This window comes from Pan paniscus, chromosome 6 (genome assembly GCF_029289425.2).
Source record: "Pan paniscus chromosome 6, NHGRI_mPanPan1-v2.0_pri, whole genome shotgun sequence".
Classification (NCBI taxonomy): Eukaryota; Metazoa; Chordata; class Mammalia; order Primates; family Hominidae; genus Pan; species Pan paniscus.
This window is the reverse complement of record NC_073255.2, coordinates 50729296-50745094: the sequence shown is the minus strand read 5'-3', so window position 1 is coordinate 50745094 and position 15799 is coordinate 50729296. Positions and strand designations below refer to the sequence as shown.

The 15799-nt window shown below is 46.5% G+C and overlaps 1 long non-coding RNA gene across 2 annotated transcripts in view; it reads right to left on the bottom strand.

Moving 5' to 3' along the window:
• The window catches only part of LOC117980051 (uncharacterized), a 66483-nt gene that overhangs the window by 3381 nt on the left and 47303 nt on the right, over positions 1–15799 (bottom strand). For both annotated transcript variants that reach the window (XR_008626236.2, XR_010112757.1), the window contains 2 exons: positions 3829–4064; positions 398–754 (listed from right to left, as the gene is read on the bottom strand). This is a non-coding gene — a long non-coding RNA (uncharacterized LOC117980051). The remainder of the gene's footprint in view (positions 1–397; positions 755–3828; positions 4065–15799) is intronic.

Below are 15799 nucleotides of genomic sequence, written 5' to 3'. Positions count from 1 at the left end.
GCATTCTTGTACAGTTTCTATTCAACTTAAAATGCCCACAAACTCATCTTTATTGAAATCAAACCCTTTTTCCCTAAAATAAATATATTTACACACAATGCCTGAACCCCTCTGCCTCCTTGTAGCCAAGTGTGGTTTCAAAGACCTGATTTCTGGGCACTGCCAGCTTTGCGTTATAAGACACACCTATGTTATGTGTTTAAATCATCTAACTTGTGTATCAGTTTTCTATTGTGTATTACTTTCTATTAGTGTTTCTGTTGCATTTTAATTTTTTATGGCAACATAACAAATGACCACAAATAGCACTCACAATATCCATTCATTATCTCACAGTCCTGGTGGCTCAGCTGGGTCCCTGCCTGGGCTCTCTCCAGGTGAGACGGTGGCTTCTTACCTGGAGAATCTGGGCAGGAATCCATCTCCAGCTTCCTTCAAGTTGGCAGGATCCAGTTGCTTGTGGTTGTAGGACTGAGGTCTGCTCCCTGTTCCCCTGCTGGCTGTCAGCTGGGGGCTGCTCTGCTCCCAGATCCTGAAGGCCACTGCCTTCCTCATCACCTGGCTGCCTCAACTTTCAAGGCACCAGGGGCTGAACAAAACCTTTTCAGGTTTGGAATCCCTCTGACTGGCCGTTCCTGCTGCCAGCAAAAGTTCTCTGTTTTAAGGGCTCATGAGAGGTCCGGTGTGCCAGATCACAGAGCCCATCGCACTGTTGGAAGTGGTAGTGTCTCATCCCACTCACAGCTTCTGGAGACTGGGGGCATGGAATACAGAGGAGTGTCTTTAAAATTCTATCCAGCGCCATTCCCAATTTTTCCTCATTATAAATACCAGTGATAACCTTTGCATAAAAAAACCTTGTACTTGTGTCTACCAATTTTGTTAGATAGGATCCAGAAGTTGACTGTGTTAAAGGATGTGAATGCTTTATGGTCCTTGTTATGTTTCAATTAATGAAGTATGAACTCCCAAGAGCGGTGTCCAAGTGTGACCTCACTGTCATTTTGCCAGCATTATTGTCAGAGGCATTTAAACCAGGGCAACTCCATCTTAAATAGGAGCTGGGTAAAATGAGGCTGAGACCTACTGGGCTGCACTCCCAGACAGTTAAGACCATTCTAAGTCGCAGGATAAAACAGGAGGTCAACACAGAATACAGGTCATAAAGACCTTGCTTATAAAACAGTTTGTGGTAAAGAAGCCAGCCAAATCCCACCAAAATCAAGATGACCACCAGAGTGACCTCTGGTCGTCCTCACTGCTACCCTCCCACCAGCGCCATGACAGCTTACAAATGTCAGGGTAATGTCAGGAAGTTACCCTATTTGGTCTAGAAAGGAGAGGCATGAATAATTCACCCCTTGGTTAGCATATAATCAAGAAATAACCATAAAAATAGGCAACCATCAGCCCTCAAGGCTGCTCCATCTATGGAGTAGTCATTCTTTTATTCCTTTACTTTCCTAATACACTTGCTTTCACTTTAATATATGGACTTGCCCTGAATTCTTGCATGAGATCTAAGAACCCTCTCTTGGGGTCTGGATTGGGACCCCTTTCCTGTAACATAATACACTTAAAAACATTTGGCACATTGAAAGATGTCTGTGGTCTATGATTCTTTTCAATTTGCATTTAACAGTTTCATTGAACATATATATGTTCATATGTTTTTGGCTTAGCTGTATTTCTCTGACAATTCTGAAACTGCTTCTGAAAATTCTATCAGTGAGAAAATTATGACAGTGAAAGAGATGTGAGCTAACCCACACCCCATCTTGCCTTTCCCTTGATTATTCCTGGGCTGTTGGGCCAAGCTAACTCTGAGAGACTTTTTTTTTTTTTTTTTTGAGAAAGATTCTTGCTCTGTCACCCAGACTAGAAAAAGAAAATCTTTCTTTTTCTCTCTTTCTTTCTTTCTCTTTCTCTCTTTCATCTTTCTTTCTTCCCCTTCCTTCCCTTCCTTCCTTCCTTTCCTTCCTTCCTTCCTTCGTTCTTTCTTTCTTTCCTTCCTTCCTTTCTCTCACTCCAGTGTCCAAGCTGAAGTGCAGTGCACTGAACATGGCTCACTGCAGCCTTCACCTCTTCAGCTCAAGCGATCCTCCAACCTCAGCCTCCCAGTAGCTGGGACTACAGATGCATGCCACCATGCCCAGCTAACTTTTGTATTTTTTGTAGTAACAGGATTTCACCACATTGCCTAGTCCGGTCTCAAACTCCTGGCCTAAAGAGAGCCTTACACCTTGGCCTCCCAAAGTGCTGGGATTATAGGCATGAGCCACTGCACCTGCCCAGGAACAGAATATCGACCGCCATTTTAAAAGAATTCAAGAAGTTTGCTTGAATTCATGATCAAGCAGCTCACCAGCTGGGAATAATATAATGCCAATTTTTAGAGTAATGGCTAAATAAATCAGGATATAGCCATAGAACAGAATACTACGTAGAAAGCGAGAATGAAGTATTCCTTTATGTCTTCTTAAGGAAATACCTCTAAGCATAACATTGAGAAAGAATGAGGTATTCCTTTATTTCCTATTAAAGAAAGAACTCTAATCATAACTTTGAGTGATAAAAGCAGGTCGTACGCTATAATAACATTTAAATAATGCACACAAAATGTAGCATATTTTAATTATATAGGAATGTTTATATGCATTCCATATTGCGACAGTTAATTTTAAATATCGCAAGGCTAGGCCATGGCCGAATACTATCTTAGATGTTTTTGTAAAGGTATTATTTAGGTAAGATTAACATTTAGATCAGTGTACTTTGAATAAAACAGATTACTCTCCACAGTGGGATGGGCCTCACTTAATCAGTTGAAGGCCTTAAAAGAAATAAGGCTGACCTCCCCCAAGGAAGAAGGAATTACGCCTCCAGGCTTTCTTTGGACTCAGGGTGCAACATCACTTCTTCCCTGGGTCTCCACACTGATGGCTGGAGTTACCCTGCCTGCATATTTTGGACTTGCCAGCTTCCACAATTGTGTGACCCAATTCCTTACAATAAATCTCTCTCTCTTCTCTCTCTCTTTCTGTCCCCCCCCTCTATATATATATATATACACACACATAAATATATATAGACATATACACATATGTATATATACATAAACCTATGTATATATACCTATTCCTTACCAATTCCTTACAATAAATCTCTCTCTATTCTCTCTTTCTCTCTCTATATATATGCATACACACATATAGATATATACGTGTATGTATATATACATAAATATATGTATACATAGATATGTGTACATAGATATGTGTACGTAGATATGTGTATATAGATATGTATTTGCACATATGTATATGCACACTTATCTATGCATACCTACATACATTTATGTACACATATGCATGTGTATGTGCATGTATATGTATGTGTACATATATGTATATGCATATATACACAGGTGCATGTATACATGTGTATATATACATGCATATACACATGTATGTATACATGCGTATATATACATGCATATACACATGTATGTATACATGTGTACATCATATACATATATGTGTATACATATACATATATGTGCATAGATATATATGCACACACATATATATACACACACACATGCAAATGCTCACCCATGCACCTGCTCATACACACACTTCTGGAATTGGGTAGGGAAGGAAGGACAGTAGGGACCGGGGACATTTTAGACTTACCTGAATTGTTTTCATTTTTTAACAAAGAAAACGTATGCAAGCATTAATTTTGCAATTAAAAGGCATTCAAACATTTTGCTGCAGGGACTGACCAATATCCCCTGTGAAATATCGCTAATGTCATGTTACTTACCCCTGTTAATGTTACAAAATTACACTATTTCTGTTTTCTGCTTTCCTAGTTTCCTGTTGCACCGTTTTTGATCTCTGCATGGTTCCACTGTCATCTAGCTTTTTGAAAAACTCATTTTGTTTGCTCTCCTTCCAGGTCCTGGCTTCCTGTCCTGGCCATCCAATCATATCCACCGCAAACAGGCCTTGTTCCTCTTTGTCACTGCAGGCCAGCTCTGAACCGTCTATTTTCTTCCGCTGACATAGAAAGATGAGATGCGTCAGCGCCCTTGCAAACATGAAAGCCTAGCCAGTGAAGTGCTGAGTGCTAGAAGCTTTGCCTGGGCATGAATAGGTAGAGAAACTGGAGATTCTGTATCAGATGAAGTGACTCAAAGGGACAGAATGGCCATCTTTGGACAGTTTAAGAGCTTTCATAAGGAAGAGGAATCAGAACTCACTTCATGTGGTGCATGGTGCTGAATCAACAAGATAAGTGTTCCCAGGAAGCAGATTTCAGCCCATCTCAGCTCACTTCAACCTCTGCCTCCCGGGTTCAAGTGATTCTCCCACCTCAGCCTCCCGAGTAGCTGGGATTACAGGCATGTGCCACCATACCCAGCTAATTTTTGTATTTTTAGTAGAAACGGGGTTTCACCATATTGCCCAGGCTGATCTTGAACTCCTGAGCTCAAGGGATCCACCCACCTCGGCCTCCCAAAGTGCTGGGATTATAGGCTTGAGCCACAGCCCCTGACCTATATGCGTATTTTATGTCCAAAGAAAAAAGGACTATAAATAAATATGAGAGTCTTGTTATGTGTGCTGAAGTGTTTAGGGGTGAAATGTACTAATGCCACAATTCATTTTGAAATGCCTCCAAATAGGATGGTTTGAGGGATGGATAGTTGAATAGATTATATGATAAACTGAGCATAATGAAATGTTAATTGTAGACTTCAGGGGTGGGTATGGATGTTCACTGCAAAATTCTTTCAACTTTTCATTAAGTTTGAACATTTCTTAAAAGTGTTAATTCATTTATTTTTTAGAGACAGGGTCTTGCTCTGTTTCCCGGGCTGGAGTGCAGTGATGTGATCCTAACTCACTGCAGCCTCAACTCCTGGGCTCAAGGGACGCTCCCTTCTCAGCCTCCAAGCTGAAACTACAAGTGCGCTCCACTGCATTTGGCTAATTACCCAGGCTGGTCTCAAACTCCTGTCCTCAAGTGATCCTCCCACCTCGGCCTCCCAAAGTGTTAGGATTACAGGTGTAAGCCCCACACCCCAAACGTTTTTATAATAAAACACTGAAGGGAAATTCTGATGCTGAGACCCTGCACTTACATCTGTTAATGAGATCTTTCCTCAATTAAATATGCTGCCATTGGAAATTGGTACATTTCTTCGTCAAGGGCAACATACACATATTCCTGGGAGAAGTGACACTGTGGGAGATTGTTGAGCTTTTTTACCCCTGAAAATGAACTTATCGGGGAATACGTTCATGATCTCTCCACAGGTTCTAATAATGAGGGGAGACCTGGGTTCTGCACCTGGCCTTGTTGTCGTGGTTACTGTTGCTTTCAGGCGATGGCACCTGTCCTCCAGGTGTGAGTCTGGACTTGTACTCGCTTTAGCCATATATAGCCACCAGAGGGCGGAGTTACCCAACAGTTGCCTGGAGCATCCACACTCTTCAAACTCACAGCTTGAAATGTCACCTGCAGCCGTCCGAGGTCATCCAGTTATTTTCTTTTTCTTTTCTTTCCTTCCTTCTTTCTTTCTTCTCTCTTTCTTTCTTCCTTTTCTCTCTCTCTCTCACTCCCTTCCTTCCTTCTTTCCGTCTTTCCTTCTATCCTTCCTTCCTTCTCCCCTCCTCTCCCCTCCCCTCTTCTCCCCTTCCCGACAGAGTTTCGCTCTTGTTGCCCAGGCTGGAGTGCTGTGGCGCGCTCTCGGCTCACTGCAACCACTGCCTCCTGGGTTCAAATGATTCTCCTGCCTCAGCCTCCCAGGTAGCTGGGATTACAGGTGCCCGCCATCGTGCCCAGCTAATTTTTGTATTTTTAGTAGAGATGGGGCTTCCCCATGTTGGCCAGGCTAGTCTTGAACTCCTGACCTCAGGTGATCCACCCTCCTTGGCCTCCCAAAGTGCTGGGATGACAGGTGTAAGCCACTGCGGCTGGACATCCACGGCTATTTTCGTCATGCCTCACCTTCCCCTGTTGGTTCAGTGACCCTCAAAGGACAGAGCCTCTGTGCCATGGGCCCTTCCCCCGGATCTGTGCATTGCCTAATATGACTGGACCCTCCTCCTCACCCCTCATCCTGCCCCAGCTCCTCTGATGACATCATCGGCTCTGGAGCCGCCACTCAGCCTCTTGCAAGAGGGTCGCCTCCCTCCGACCCCATTGGCCCCTCAGGACCCTAATTCCGCTGGCACTGTCTGCAGCAGGGAGTCTTTTTTTTCTCCTATACCCCACGTACTGCAGAATCTAAAGTAGGGTCTATATCCTCCATGCTTCCTGAGATTGCGTCCAAGACATTTCTCTTCCAAAGGCAGCAGAGTCACCTGCTGTCCCTCTCGGTGACTGCTATCTGCTGGTCTTCCCCTTACACCTCCTCATCCACTGAGAACTTGGGCTCTCAGTTGACAGTGTTCTCCATCATTCTTGTCATCTCGTTAGAGGGGTTGCTGCCTGGCAACCCCTCTACATCCCCCAGGAGGTTTGCAACAGTGATTTCATACAAGACGTTGGCATCGTCACCCACGTGGACATGCCAGGTTACTCCCTGAGGGCGTCATCACCCACGTGGACAGGCCAGGCTACTCCCCGAGGGTGATGTCACCCACGTGGACAGGCCAGGCTACTCCCTGTCTCTCTGGTCACCAGGACTGCTGCAGCTCCAGTGACCTTTTCCAGTGTGCCTCTCAGCCACCTCTCCCTGCCCGCGGTCACACCTGGGACACTCCATCACCCAGAAAGGAGACTTCGGATAGCTCCCCACTGACCTCTCCTCTCTCGTTCCAGAACTCTCCACTTGGCCTCATAACCTCACTGTCACTCTCTCTGTGTCCACTGCCTTCCTTAATCATCGTTCATAATTAAAATCAACTCCTGCAGGGCGAGGTGGTTCACGCCTGTAATCCCAGCACTTTGGGAGGCCGAATCAGATGGATCACTTGAGGTCAGGAGTTTGAGACCAGCCTGGCCAACATGGTGAAACACCCATCTCTACTGAAAATACAAAAATTAGCCAGGTGTGGCGGTGGGCACCTGTAATCCCAGCTACTGGGGAGGCTGAGGCAGGAGAATCACTTGAATCCGGGAGGTAGAGGTTGCAGTGAGCTGAGATCACACCACTGCACTCCAGCCTGGGCGACAGAGGGAGACTCCGTCTCAAAAAAAAAATCAACTCCTTTGTCTCTCTCTCTCCTGACATTGTTCCCCTCAACAAGGGTGACATGAACGGGCTAGATGTCTTGCGTCTGCACCTGGACAGCCAAGCATCACTGGGAAAGCACACACCCAGCTAAACTTTTACTTTATTTATTCATCTATTTATTCATTTGTTTATTTATTTTAGAGACAGCTTCTCACTCTGTCACACAGGCTGGAGTGCAGTGGTGTGATCAGAGCTCGCTGGAGCCTCCACCTCCTGGGCTCAAGCGATCCTCCCACCTCAGCCTCCCTGGGAGCTGGGATCACAGACATGCACCACACCATGCCCAGCTGACTTTCTAATTTTCTGTAGAGATGAGGTCTCATCATGTTGCCCAGGCTGCTGTTGAGCTCCTGGCCTCAAGCAATCCTCCTCACCTCAACCCCTCAATGTGCCGGGATTACAGGTGTGAGCCACCATGTCTGGCTGTACTGCCTAGGCTGGAGTGCAGTGGAGCGATCTTGGCTCACTGCAATCTCTGCCTCCTGGGTTCAAGCGATTCTCCCACCTCAGCCTTCTGAGTAGCTGGGATCACAGGTGCCCACAAACATGCCTGGCCAGCTTTTCTATTTTAAGTAGAGATGGGGTTTCACCATGTTGGTCAGGCTGGTCTCAAATTCCCGGCCTCAGGTGATCCACCTACCTCGGCCTCTCAAAGTGCTGGGATTACAGGAGTAAGCCAGTGAGCTCGGCCTGGCCAGACTTTCACTTTAAATTCACAGACTTCAAGTAGGCTGCCTGGCAACCCCTTTACATTCCTCCAGGAGGTTTGCAACAGTGATTTCATATTTCCTCTCTCTCTCCTCAAACCTCCTGTGCTTCCTTCCCTCCCTCTCTTCTGCTCAGCTGAAGCTCACTTCTCTAATGTTATTAGAAGCCATCAGAGTGAATGTTCTTTTTTTTCTCTCTCTTTTTTGAGACAAAGTCTTTCTCTGTCGCCCAGGCTGGAGTGCAGTGGTGCAATCTCACTCCAAGCTCTGCCTCCTGGGTTCACGCCATTCTCCTGCCTCAGCCTCCCTAGTAGCTGGAACTACAGGCGCCCGCCACCACGCCCGGCTAATTTTTTGTATTTTTAGTAGAGACGGGATTTCACTGTGTTAGCCAGGATGGTCTCAATCTCCTGACCTCGTGATCTGCCCGCCTTGGCCTCCCAAAGTGCTGTCATTACAGGCGTGGACCACGCCCAGCCCAGAGTGAATATTCTTATCTTCCCACCACCCACCGACTATGTCTCTGTTCCTTCCACTGTCACTGTGTAATAATTGCCCTTCTGGGGCTGGGCATGGTGGCTCATGCCTGTAATCCCAGCACTTTGGGAGGCTGAGGTGGGAGGACTGTTTGAGGCCAAGAGCTTGAGACCAGCCTGGGCAACATAGTGAGACTCTATCTATCTCTACAAAAAGTTTAAAAATTAGCTAGGGTCTGGGTGCAGTGGCTCCCACCTGTAATCTTAGCACTTTGGGAGGCTGAGGCGGGCGGATCACCTGAGGTCAGGAGCTCAAGACCAGCCTGGCCAACATCGTGAAACCCTGTCTCTACAAAAATACAAAAATTAGCAGGGCCTGGTGGCATGAGCCTGTAATTCCAGCTACTTGGGAGGCTGAGGCAAAAGGATCACTTGAACTCGGGAGGCGGAGGTTGCAGTGGACTGAGATCGTGCCATTGCACTCCAGCGTGGGTGACAGAGCAAGACTGCATCTCAAAAAATTAAAAAAAGTAAAAATAAAAGTTAGCAAGGCATGGTGGTGTGCACCTGTGGTCCCAGCTACTCAGGAGGAGCTGGGAGGATCGCTTGAGCCCAGGAGGTCAAGGCTGCAGTGAGCTGTGATTGGGTCACTGCATACCAGCCTGGGCGATGGAGTGAGACCTTATCTCTTAAAAAAAAAAAAAAAAAAGAATTGTCCTTTTGATTGATGAAGCCGCAGACCACCGTGAGCTGTGCTTCCTATTCCTTCTGGCTTTCCCAAGCTTTTCTTGTCCACTGGAAGCTTTCACTAGAAGGTAGAGGACTGGCTCTGTAGTTGGGAACTACAGTTGGGAACATTCAAGAATATTCTATTAACATATTTACATTTTTTAAATATTTGGTTTTAAGAATATCAGCCCCCTTGGCCGGGCACAGTGGCTCACGCCTGTAATCCCAGCACTTTGGGAGACTGTGGTGGGCGGATCACCTGAGGTCAGGAGATCAACGCCAGCCTGACGAACATGGTGAAACCCTGAATCTACTAAAAAATACAAAAATTAGCCAGGTGTGGTGGGTGCCTGTAATCCCAGCTACTTGAGAGGCTGAGGCAGGAGAATTGCTTGAACCCGGGTGGCAGAGGTTGCAGTGAGCTGAGAGCAAGCCACTGCACTCTGGCCAGAGCAACAGAGTGAGATGCTATCTCCAAAAAAAAAAAGAATATTACTATCAGTCACTCCTTGATATAACTGGAGATCTGAGATAACATAACAGCTGTGTCACCGCTATGAACCAGAGAGGGGACAGGAGGCTTCCCCAAGGGCAGCTGTAGTTCAGTAATCTGTTAACAAAAGTCTCCCTTCTAAAGTCTCCACCATTTTTTTTAAGACAGAGTCTCACTCTGTCACCCAGGCTGGAAATGCAGTGGCACGATCTCAGCTCACTACAGCCTCTGCCTCCCAACTTCAAGTGATTCTCCTGCCTCAGCCTCCCAAGTAGTAGCTGGGACTAAAGGCATGTGCCACCACGCCCAGCTGATTTTTGTTTTTTTTTTTTTTTTTTTTTTTTTTTAGCAGAGTTGGGGTTTCACCATGTTGGCCAGGCTGGTCTCAAACTCCTGACCTCAGGTGATCCTCCCGCCTCAGCCTCCCAAAGTCCTGGGATTACAGGTGTGAGCCACTGTGCCCGGCCTAATTTTTGTATTTTTAATAGAGACGGGGTTTCACCATGTTGGTCAGGCTGATCTTGAACTCCTGACCTCGAGATCCACCCGTCTCGGCCTCCCAAAGTGCTGGGATTGCAAGCGAGAGCCACCACACCAGGCCTTATATGTGTTTTTCTAAATGCACTTAGAAATCAATGGGTAGGGCTTGGCTGCTTTAGGAAACCGTTCCAGAACTCTACTCTGCCCATAGACCCAGAAAAACACAAACGAGGACAAATAAGGAAAGCTTAGGTTGTCCCTGGAGAAAGAGGAAAGGTAGAAACAGACAGGACCAGACAACCGGCCAGACAAGACCACGTGTAAGTGCCAAAAGAACCACACAGGCCACGTCTTTAATTCCAACACTTTGGGAGGTCAAGGTAGAAAATCACTTGAGGCCAGGAGCTTGAGGATGGTTTGAGAACAGCTTGGGCAACATAGCAAGAACCCATCTCTACAAAAAATTTTTTAAAGTCTGGGTATAGTGGCTCATACCTATAATGCCAACACTTTGGGAGGCTGAGGTGGAAAATTGATCACTTGAGCCCACAAGTTCAAAACCAGCCTGAGCAACATAGTGAGACCCTGTGTCTATAAATTTTTTTTAAAATTAGGCATGGTGGCCTACATCTGTAGTCCCAGCTACTTCGGAAGCTGAGGCAGGAGGATCCCTTGAACCCAGGTTGATGCTGCAGTGAGCTGTGTTCATGCCACTGCACTCCAGCCTGGGTGACAAAGCGAGACCCTGTCTCTCAAGAAAAAAATGTTTTTTTAATTAGCTGGGCATGGTGGCATGCCGAGAGCAGAAATTTGTCAGGGTATTAAGTTGAAACAATAACAGTCCTTTAAAGCTTTTATATGCTTAAAAAAAATGACCTTATGTCCCCACCCACTCCATTCTCTCCTGGTTTTACTGCTGCTTATGTTTTATTTTTATTTTTTTGTTGAGACAGGGTCTCGCTCTGTCGCCCAGGCAGGAGTGCAGTGGCACGATGATAGCTCAATGCAGCCTGGAACTCCTGGGCTCAAGCAGACCATCTGTTTCTGGTCAAAAAAAGAAAAAAAAAATCATCTGTTTCTGGTCAGAAGTCAGGTAGCTCAGTCCTTCATGAAGAGGAATGCCTTGCATGAGCTAGATTACTCAAAGGGTCCCAGTATAAAAGATACCCCCTCCCACCTCTTAGAAACCTTCAAATGCTAGAAAGAATGTTCCAAAAGGCCGGCTGTGACTAGGAGCTGAATAGAGGCTGCTCCCTCTGAAAAATAACAACACGTCAAGCTGGGCAAATCTGAGAGCTATGAACCTTCCTAAATGTCAAAATTGCTAAGGTATTTTTAAAACTCAGAGACTTATATTAACAACTGAGAAGAGAAAGCGGTGGAAAACGTGAAGAAATCACACTTTTGTTAGGTGTTGAATTACTGGAGACGTATGTGTGTCATGAACTGAATTGCGTCTCCCAAATTTATATGTTAAAGTCCTAACCTCCAGGACCTTATAATGTGACTATATTTAGAGATAGGGTCTTTAAAGAAGTTGTTAGAATGAGGTCATTGGGGTGGGCCCCAATCCAATCTGACTGGTGTCCTTATAAGAAGGGGAGATGGGGCCATGCATGGTGGCTCATGCCTGTAATCCCAGCAATTTGAGAGGCCAAGGCAGACAGATCACCTGAGGTCGGGAGTTCGAGACCAGCCTGACCAACATGGAGAAACCCCGTCTCTACTAAAAATACAAAATTAGCCGGGTGTCATGGCGCATGCCTGTAATCCCAGCTACTCAGGAGGCTGAGGCAGGAGAATCGCTTGAACTCGAGAGGTGGAGATCATGCCATTGCACTCCAGCCTGGGCAACAAGAGTGAAACTCCATCTCAAAAAAAAAGACATCAGCTAGCTCATGTCTTTTTATTTTTATTTTTGACACAGGGTCTTGTTCTGTTGATCAGTTTGGAGGGCAGTTGTACAATCATAGTTTACTGCAGCCTTGACCTCCTGGATTCAAGGGATTCTCCCATCTCAGCCTCCAGAGTAGCTGGGACCACAGGCATGCACCACCATGCCTGGCTAATTTTTATATCTTTTGTAGAGATGGGGTCTCTTCATGTTTCCTAGGCTGGTCTCCAGCTCCTGGCCTCAAACAATCCTCCTGCCTCAGCCTCCCAAAGTGCTGGGATTACAGGCATGAGCCACCACGCCCAGCCTCTTTTTATAATGTACTGAAACACTCTTTCAAAGTACTGGTGAGTGCACAATACAATTTTCCTTTAGGTTCAGTTTTTCTATCCCAGAACTTGCTGAATCTGAATCCCAGCCTTGTGCATTCCTGGACTCTGTTTCTGCCATTCACTCTGAGTGTGGGATGCAGAAACAGCTTTTTAGATACTGGTGCTTAATTAACTCCCAAAGGCATGAAGAAAAAGGTCTTTGGGCCAGGTGCAGTGGCTCACACCTGTAATCCCAGCACTTTGGGAGGCTGAGGCAGGTAGATCACTTGAGGTCAAAAGTTCGAGACCAACCTGGCCAACATGGCAAAACTTCGTCTCTACTAAAAATACAAGAATTAGCCTGGCATGATGATGGGTGCCTGTAATCCCAGCTATTTGGGAGGCTGAGGCAGGAGAATCGCTGGAACCCAGGAGGCGGAGGTTGCAGTGAGCAGAGATCACACCACTGCAATACAGCCTGGGCGACAGAGTGAGACTCAGTCTCAAAAAAAAAAAAAGAAAAAAGAAAAAGGTATTTGCACATTTCTGATCACAGAGGCCCTGAAGATGGGTCTGCTGGCCTTTTACTATTCTCAGAAACCTGCTTGGTGTTTGGGAGGAGGGTTGAGAAGGGGGCAAGAGCTGACCTTCCTCGCCCTGCAACTGCACGCAGGGGTGGCTGTTCTGTGTTCAGTCAGGCGCTAGACTCCAGACCTGTGAGCCCTCACATGTTTTCCTCCCCTTCTCTGGCCAGGCGCCGGTTGGCCCACATGCCCTTAGCTTTCAGAGCATCCAGCTCTGCCAACCGTGCAGGAAGATCTGGGGGTAGGGGGTTCGGGGAAGAATCTTTATTGGGGCCATACACACTGCAGCCTTATAGGATGGGTGGGGCAGGAGCCAGGGCCCAGTTGACCCTGATGAAAAGCTTAATAGAGATATGTAGCCCAGCTCTGGCCGGGCACAGTGGCTCTCATGCCTGTAATCCCAGCACTTTGGGAGGCTGAGGCGGGTAGATCACTTGAGCCCAGAAATACTAGACTAGCTTAGGCAACATGACAAGACACCCCTCTTTATTTTATTATTTTTTATTTATTTACTTTTTTGAGACAAAGTTTTGCTCGTTTCGCAGACTGGAGTGCAACCGCACGATCTCGGCTCACTGCAACCACTTCCTGAATTCAAGCGATTCTCCTGCCACAGCCTCCTGAGTAGCTGGGATTATAGGCATGTGGCGCCATACCCAGCTAATTTTTGTATTTTTAGTAGAAATGGGGTTTCACCATGTTGTCCAGGCTGGTCTGGAACTCCTGACCTTAGGTGATTCACCCGCCTCGGCCTCCCAAAGTGCTGGGATTACAGGCGTAAGCCAGGGTGCCTGGCCAATGCCCCTCTTTATAAAAAATGTATAAAATTCGCAGGGTGCGGTGGCTCTTGCCTGTAATCCCAGCACTTTGGAGGCTGAGGTGGGCGGATCACGAGGTCAGGAGACCGAGAGCATCCTGGCTAACATGGTGAAACCCATCTCTACTAAAAATACAAAAAATTAGTAGTCCCGGCTACTCGGGAGGCTGAGGCAGGAGAATGGTGTGAATCCAGGAGGCGGAGCTTGCAGCGAGCCGAGATTGTGCCACTGCACTCCAACCTGTGCAACCGAGCGAGACTCTGTCTCAAAAAAACAAAACAAAACAAAAAACAGAAAAAAAATTATAAAATTAGCCGGGTGTGATGGTGTATGCCTGTAGTCCCAGCTACCGAGGAGGCTGGGGTAGAGAATTTCTGGAGCCTGGGAGGTTGAGGTTGCAGTGAATTGTGATCGTGCCACTGCACTCCAGCCTGGGGGACAGAGCAAGATGAAAGAAAGAAAGAGAGAGGGGCGGGGGGAGGGAGGGAGGAAGGAAGGAAGGAAGGAAAGAAGGAAGGAAGGAAGGGAGGGAGGGAGGGGAGAAAAAAGAGAGAGAGAGGGAAAGAAAGAGAGAAAGCAATTATTATAATATGATGGTCAAAGTGTTCTTATTCAGTTAGCCTCTCACCAGAGCTTAGCGGAGGGGTCTTCAACTCTAGACTACAAGTTAAGGCAAAGTTTTCAGAATTGAGTTTTTTCCTGTTTTTGTTTTTTTGTTTGTTTTTGAGACAGGATCTCGCTGTGTTCCCGAGGCTGGAGTACAGTGTTGCAATCATAGATCACTACAGCCTGGAACTCCTGGGCTCATGTGATCCTCCCATCTCAGCCTCCCAAGTACCTGGGATTACAGTAGAGATGCACCACCATGCCCAGCTAATTTTTAAATTTTTTTGTAGAGACAGGGTCTTGCTATTTGCCCAGGCTGGTCTCAAACTCTTGGGCTCAAGCAATCCTTTCTCATTGGCCTCCCACAATGTTGAGATTACAGGTGTGAGCCACCATGCCCACCCAGAGTGATTTTTTTCTTTTTGAGACGGAGTTTCACTCTTGTCATCCAGGCTGGAGTGCAGCGGTGCAGTGGTGCAGTGGTGCAGTGGCGTGATCTCGGCTCACTGCAACCTCCGCCTCCTGGGTTCAAGTGATTCTCGGGATTACAGGTGTGAGCCACCGTGCCTAGAGTCCATATTTTGGAATATTTTCGATCTGTGGTTGGCTGAATCCATGGATGGGGAACCTGCAGTTATAAGGGTCAACTGTACTGGCCTCGTCAGTCTGGAAATGCCCCTTCTTCTGTTTTCTGGAGATTACGTGTAATTGGTGTTGCTATTTCTTTAACTATGAGCAGACTTCTCCAGTGAAACTATCTGGGTCTGGAGATACCTTTTTCAAGAGTGGGAGGAAAGAGTTAACACAACAGGTCTGATTCATTCATTTCTCACTTATTTCTATAGCCAAAGCATGGCCATTGGTCAAAGTCTGAAAACCAAACTCCTGGAATATTCACATAGCTACCGGGTCAGATGTTATTCTCCACGCCCAAAACAGTGAGCCCAGATGAACCAGGCTTTCAGCAGGTTTAAAGTAAACATACAGATTCATGATGCTTGGCCAGGCACAGTGGCTCAGGCCTGTAATCCCAGAATTTGGAGAGGCTGAGGCAGGCGGAATCGCTTGAGGTCAGGAGTTCAAGATCAGCCTGGCCAGCATGGCAAAAACCTGTCTCTACTGAAAATACAAAAAATTAGCTGGACGTGGTGGTGAGTGCCTGTAATCTCAGCTACTTGGGAGACTGAGACAGGAGGATCATGTGAACCCAGGAGACAGAGGTCGCAGTGAGCCAAGATCACACCACTGCACTCCAGCCTGGGTGACAGAACGAGACTCTGTCTCAAAAAAAAAAAAAAAAAAAAGCCACAGTGAGCTATGATCATGCCACTGCACTCCAGCCTAGGCGACATAGTGAGACCCCATTTTTGAAAAAAAAAAAAAGAATAAAAGATTCATGATGCCCAACCTGGTGGTTTAGGGCTGTGTTTGGTCACATGGCAGGAATGT